We start from the raw sequence: 6,782 nt of genomic DNA on the forward strand, positions 1-6,782 counted from the left end.
TAAGATAGCTATATCAGTCAGGTACCGAGAAGAAATCATAAAGAAATGCATTATGATATAATTGCGTGGCTTACGTGTAATTTTTCTTTCCTGTTAACGATGGAAGGGCATTTATAAAGTCAGGAGATTAATATGCCCGCCTACGTTTCATAAAGGAGTAAATCTTGGCTGAATAGTTGATAGAGGAGGATGTAGACAAATCTTGTCTTTCCTCAGAGGGGAGTCAGCATTTTGATCTTTCACCATCAATGGTGGGAACACTCCTTTGCAGACACATTTGGGGACATTTAAAACACGGTTGGGAATTCTATCCTCTTCTCAAGCTAAATTTGTGTCGTGATTTTTTTTTTTAAACGAAACTCAAGTCAGCAATTCAAACAATAATCCTGAAAGTTATTCTATTACCATGTAAGCACATACTGTTTTGATACCCTACGTCCTGAGGAATGGCTACAGGGACATATTAAAAATGTGTTCCATAACTGTTCTACTATACTTCTGTAGAAGTAGAAAACTTTGCCTTGCCTAGTGAACTCACTCCAGTTAATAACATACAACAGTCTAAAGTCTGAGATGAGGTGTTTCAGGGAACATGTGTTGATGTTTCATGTTATGGCAAGATACCCATGTGGCATGGAGTGTGTTCTGGAGCCAGACTGTGGCAAAGCCATAGAGTGTGGCAAGGGCTGACGGTACCAGAAATAGCTCAGATTCTTTTTGCATTTAATTTCTAGTTTCCTTTTTGGTTTTGTATCTTCAGAAAGTTTTTACTGTTACCAAATTTTTCCACAAACGCTATCGTTTTCACCACAGCCCCGTTTGAGGGCCTAACTGACTTGGTTCCAGACACTGTAGTCTGGATGACTCTGCTAACCTTGAGAATGTTTAGCCAAAGATCCAGTATTTACCTCCCGTCGAAGAGCATGAGGCTTGGGGGAGTAGAACCACTTGGCAAGTGTCTCACGTTCCGTATGTTCCAGGACACTACGGAGGCTGTTCTCAAGCAACCGGAGAGGTCAAGATAGGACCAAGCACGTGCTGGTGTTTCCCAACTAACTGTGTGTGTGGCTTGGACACTGCACTGCTAAGCCAACACTAGGATAGATGAAGACCTCAAATTTACATAGCAGAGGCAGGGGCTAAATATAGGATGGGAATTTGGGCTAATTCATGGGATATCAGAAAGAAGGGTTTCACTTCCATTATCAATCAGTTTCATCTCCCAAAATCCTTTTAAAGTTTTTGTATAAAAACACATCACAGGGGCAGTACTCACAAAAGCTTGAGTTGGCCTCAGAGTAAGAAGTTTTTGTCTTGACTTGATAGTAAGAATTTTTTAAAGCAATTTATTTCCATTACTTCTTAGTTACCAACATCATCAAATTAAAATACAGTGTACTTACTGAATTATATTTTTGGAGATATTTTTTCCCTTTATGTGCCTCTGAGTTTCTATTTTTATTAATTTGTGTCCGTGTGTGTTTATGTGTATTTGTGTGTGCGCGCACGCGCGTGCGTGTGTGTGCGTGTGTGTGTTTATGCGCATGCGTGCGCGCGTGCGCACATACTCGGGTGCGCATGTGTCTGTGTAGATTAGGGGACCACTTATAGGCATCTCTTCTCTTTTTCTTTCAGGTAAGTCCCAGGGATCCAGCTCAGGGTGTCCGTCTTGTTGAGCCATCTCTCACAGCTCTAAGTTTGTAATTTTAATTGAACAATCTCATCTCTTTCATCTTAGAAAAGTCATTAAATCACTTAAGAAACTTAGAGGATTATAGATTTATAAGCAGACAATTTACTCTAGTAAGACACTGTGACATTTGAGGCCATGTTCTGCCATTCACCCTGGCATTCAACTTCTGGCAGGAGAGAGAGGAAGCTTGGCTTTCCCGTGGGCATCAGGGTAAGTGCGCTCTAATAATCTGCTTTGCTCTTTTGTAATTCACTTCCCCTTTCAAGATGGCACCCCAGACCTTACCAACCAAACCTATTTCCTCCCCTTGAATTATAAAGTCTACATTTACACTTTCACCTTTCCTCTGGTTAGGCACAGACTTCAGATTTTCCCTTTCACACAGGGCCTGCTCTGGAGCACTGAGCTCTACGCAGAAAACACACACATGCCTGGGTCAAATGATTTACCTTCTTCTCACCAGTAATCAACAGCAGAATGAGGAGGAGGGGGTCAGGAAGGCCTGCTCTTTCCATGTGCCAAGCCTTATTAAACCCTGCAGACTCTGGTACACCCCATAGTAAGGGTGAAGCATGGAGATTGGACCGCTCATTTCCACCCAGGTGGAAATGTGTGTACAAGGCCTGTTAAATATGATATATACATAATGCACAGCAATTACCTAGACACCTGTGGCCTAAAAGTCAGCCCGTATTTTGAGGGAAAATGTGTCCCTCATTCAAATAGCTGGCCTCATATTTCCTTACTTTGACCCGAGGTTATGTGATCTGCTGGTTCTACGGGAGGGCGTGCCACAAGAACTGTGTCTTAATTACAGTGACTCTGAGGTGTGAGCCTGTTGATTTGTGGCTTTCACTTTTCTCTCTTCGAATTTCTTCTGGTTCCAGTAGCCTGTTTTGAAGAAAACGTCTTTCCGCGGGAGTGTTCCCGCACTCTGGGAAAGCCATCTGCTAAAGTTATCAAGGTGTGGAAAACACCCCCACGCTGAACTAGGATTCAACCTCGACTCGGCATCTGGAAGCTTCCCACTAAGTCTGTTAGTTCAGTAACAAGCCGCAGGCATTTGCTGCCCAACAGGTGCAAACCAGCTCCGGGGAGCCACGGAGAAGAACTTGGTCCATGCTTCTCAGCCCAGGACACTGGGGTGTGTTTACACAGTTAGGTACCGGTGGTCACGGCTTATTTCTGAGGGATAAAAGAACAAGTGGGAGACATAAATAAAGAGCATGTTGACATGACTAAGGTGAGAAGACATAATTCTTACAAGTCAATCTTCCCTTTAAAGGGGAAAAACATGGCAACTCTGTTTTTCCATAAGTTTAACGATAGTTTTCAGGAATCGTTTATCTTGCTCAAATTTACTACATAAAATATTTTATACAATATCCAGTTATTTGTGACAGCTAGAGATGAGGGCATAAGGCCTGCAAATGTGTGGGCCTTTTCCTTCCTCTTCAGGCTACAGAATCTCATTGATGCCGGGCAGCTTCTGTTTCTAATACACTATCTGGGAGAGAGAAAAGGAGACAGTTAATATTTAAGATATCTAGAAGTATAAATTATGGGCCTGGAAATATGGCTCATGTGTTAGGAGTTCTCACTGTACTTGGAGAGAATCTGGATTCAGCTCCCAGAACATACAAAATGTCTCAACACCACTTATAACTTCTGTTCTTAGAGGATCAGATACCTTCCTTTGGTTTCTGTGGTCACATAAACGCATACAGCAAACACACACACACACACACACACACACACACACACACACACACACTACATAAATAGTAAATGGAGATGTAAATTACTGGAATTGAAAAATGCTTAAAAATAATCTATACTAATTGCCCTTTCATCATTACATGACAGTCCTCATAGATTCTGAGACATTAAAACTATGAACCAAAACTACATAGAAAGAGCCAAGATTCTTGGGTTCCCAACTCCAGAGCTCCCTGCCTTCACCTCAGTACTTCTCTTTCCACTGACACTTTATTAATGACGAGTTTAATAAGACCATTGATTCTCATCTTCAGGCTTAGTACCAAGTGTGTTTCTTCCCTTCTCCTTCTTGGCAAGTTCTTGCTCATTCTCCAAGGAATAACTTAGCTGGAAATGGTAAAGGAATGCTAGAATACAAACAGACATATTCATGGACAGAAACATAGATACACAGAAATAAGAAGGCTAGGGCGGCCTGTGATCTTGGGCAGAGAAACCTCAGCTGTGCAGAAGCTCGGTGTGTTTGTCGTATGTAAATAAAGAAGCAGGATGGTTACATGAATGGAATTGTGGAGTTGGGGGTTTTGATATACAACTAGATCAAGGTGGCAGGTTTAGCTTAGCTCTGTAGGAATACTCTGGTGTGTGTGGGGGAGCAGTCTTCAGACCATGAATGTGGCAGGGGGCAAGAACAGGGATGGGCATTTTATGCCTCCACTATCAGCATCAGCATCTACACATCCACCAGAAGAGAAGGCTCTGCTGATGTTCTCAGACCCTCAGAGGAAGGAGAGGGGAAGCCTCACCATTTCCCTCTGTGTCTGAAGCTAGGGTCATTACCATGACTGCCCATGTCAAGGACACACATGCACCTAGGACTTGGCTGACAAAAGTCCTTCTCGCTCTCCACACCTTTTCCCTCATAAGACCATTTTGAAGACCACAAAATAGAGCTACAAGGATCATTAGAAAATAACAAAAATCCTAACAATCCACTTCAGGAGTTCAGTATTAAATGTGTAAATGAATTAACTACCTTTCGTTTCCCTTCTGGTTTGATCCCAAGAAGAAGCCACTTGTTCCAGATGTGCAAGTGTCACTGATTGTCATACTTTTTAATACTCGTGCGACATTGATCAGTATTTTTAAAATCCCTAAGCAAACATGTGGTTATTCTGCACATTAGACTTCATATTATTTATTGTAACAGAGTGGGTTAACATTTGAGTGCTTTTGCTCTGAGATTTTCCCATGTGTTGTGACATTTGTACTGCCACATGTCATTCCATTGTTTAAAGACAACTCACATTAGCGTCTGTTCTGTTAGCAAGGAAGAGTCATGCTGTATATGGAACAGTTGATCATTCTGGGGTACATGTGGTGGTTCGTCTTCACTGTCAACAAGGCACAACTTGAGTCACTTAGGAGAGACATCCGCGCACGTCTGTGAGGCTGTACTGATGGAGAAAGGAAGACTCATTCTGAATGTGGATGGTACCATCCCATGGCCTGGGGTATTAAGACTAAAAAGGAAACAGAAGAAAGTTGTCTAAGCACCATCATCCAGAGCTTTCTGCTTCCTGATTGTAGATGTAGTGTGATAGTTGCCTTATGCTCTGGGTCTTGTCCCTTCTCCCGATGGACTGGACCGTCAAGCCCTGAGACAACTCCAATTCTCCCTTCCTCAGATTAGTTTTGTCATGTGTTTGGTGACAGCAGCAAGTAACTAGTGAGATAATATTTGCTGAATCTCCCACCCACTCCTCATTAATTTACAGTGAAAGTTAAGTTCACCTAGATGAACTTTGCATATGACTTTTTTTTTTATTAACTTGAGTATTTCTTATTTACATTTTGAGTGTTATTTCCTTTCCTGGTTTCCCAGCCAACATCCCCCTAACCCCTCCAACTCCCCATCTTTATGGGTGTTCCCCTCCTCATCCTCCCCCCATTGCCGCCCTCCCCCCAACAATCACGTTCACTGGGGGTTCAGTATTAGCAGGACCCAGGGCTTCCCCTTACACTGGTGATCTTACTAGGATATTCAATGTTACCTATGAGGTCAGAGTCCAGGGTCAGTCCATGTATAGTCTTTAGGTAGTGGCTTAGTCCCTGGAAGCTCTGGTTGCTTGGCATTGTTGTTCATATGGGGTCTCGAGCCCTTCAAGCTCTTCCAGTTCTTTCTCTGATTCCTTCAACAGGGGTCCTGTTCTCAGTTCAGTGGTTTGCTGCTGGCATTCGCCTCTGTATTTTCTGTATTCTGGCTGTGTCTCTCAGGAGAGATCTACATCCGGCTCCTGTCTGCCTGCACTTCTTTGCTTCATCCATCTTGTCTAATTGGGTGGCTGTATATGTTGCATATGACTTTTAATGTCTCTGTGCTTCTAAGATCTGTTCTGTCCTACTCTCGACAGGCACCTCTACGGTACCTCTACACTGTAACTGTTCATTTGTTGATAGGTACCTTTGTTTGCCTTTGCAACTTTATTCATTCCTGAAACTTAATATTAATGGCTGTTACTAGATTACAAAAATCTAGTGAGATACTGTTCATTTTATTCACAAACCTCCAAAAGGGATAGGACTGAGCTTTTACAGTTAAATGTATAATGCTTAAATCCTTGGAATCTGTAACCCTTCTGATGGAGAACTGAGCAGAGGAGGAGTAGCTCCTACATAAAGGCTCATGTCCTTTATGGTGGTTGCATATCAGATGTTTACATTACATGAATGCATAAAAGTAGCAAACTTGCAGTTATGAAGTGGCAATGACGTAATTTCATGGTTGTGGGTCACTGCAACATGAGGAGGTATATCAAAGGGTTGAAACATTATGAAGGTTGAGAACCATTGATCTAAAGGGTGGGTAGAAGAAAAGTGTGCCTCATCATTTAGGAGAAAAAGCACGAGAGTGCAAGAGAGATTGGAGATGAGGAAGCCCAGGGGTACTTCTGAGAAGCAATATGCAATTCTGGCAAGTGATGTCAAGAAGTTAATTAAAGTGAAAATTAAAATTTCAATAAAGAAGCTGGGTAATCGTGGCACATGCCTCTAATCCCAGCACGTGGGAGGCAGAGGCAGACGGATCTGTGTTCAATGCCAGCCTGATCTACAGAGAAAGTTCCAATACAGCCAGGGCTGTCTTGAAAATAAGTGAATAAATAAGTAAAAAGAAAAACCCCCAAAATACAACAAAACAAACAAACAAACAAATCCCAAGTAAGAGTGGGACAGGAGGGGTTGGGGATTTAGCTCAGTGGTAGAGAGCTTGCCTAGCAAGTGCAAGGCCCTGGGTTTGGTCCCCAGCTCCGAAAAAAAGAAAAGAAAAGAAAAAAAAAAGAGTGGGACAGGAACACATGGAAACAGAGTA

General features: G+C 42.4%; 1 long non-coding RNA gene across 1 annotated transcript; it reads left to right on the top strand.

Moving 5' to 3' along the window:
- The first annotated feature begins 1,580 nt into the window (after positions 1-1,580).
- LOC102555259 (uncharacterized) lies at positions 1,581-2,931 on the top strand. The gene is made up of 2 exons (XR_015641234.1): positions 1,581-1,903; positions 2,581-2,931. It is a non-coding gene; the product is annotated as an uncharacterized LOC102555259 (long non-coding RNA).
- Positions 2,932-6,782: the final 3,851 nt, after the last annotated feature.

The sequence above is a fragment of the Rattus norvegicus genome, chromosome 17, assembly GCF_021556685.1.
Source record: "Rattus norvegicus strain SHRSP/BbbUtx chromosome 17, alternate assembly SHRSP_T2T, whole genome shotgun sequence".
In the NCBI taxonomy this organism is placed as follows: Eukaryota; Metazoa; Chordata; class Mammalia; order Rodentia; family Muridae; genus Rattus; species Rattus norvegicus.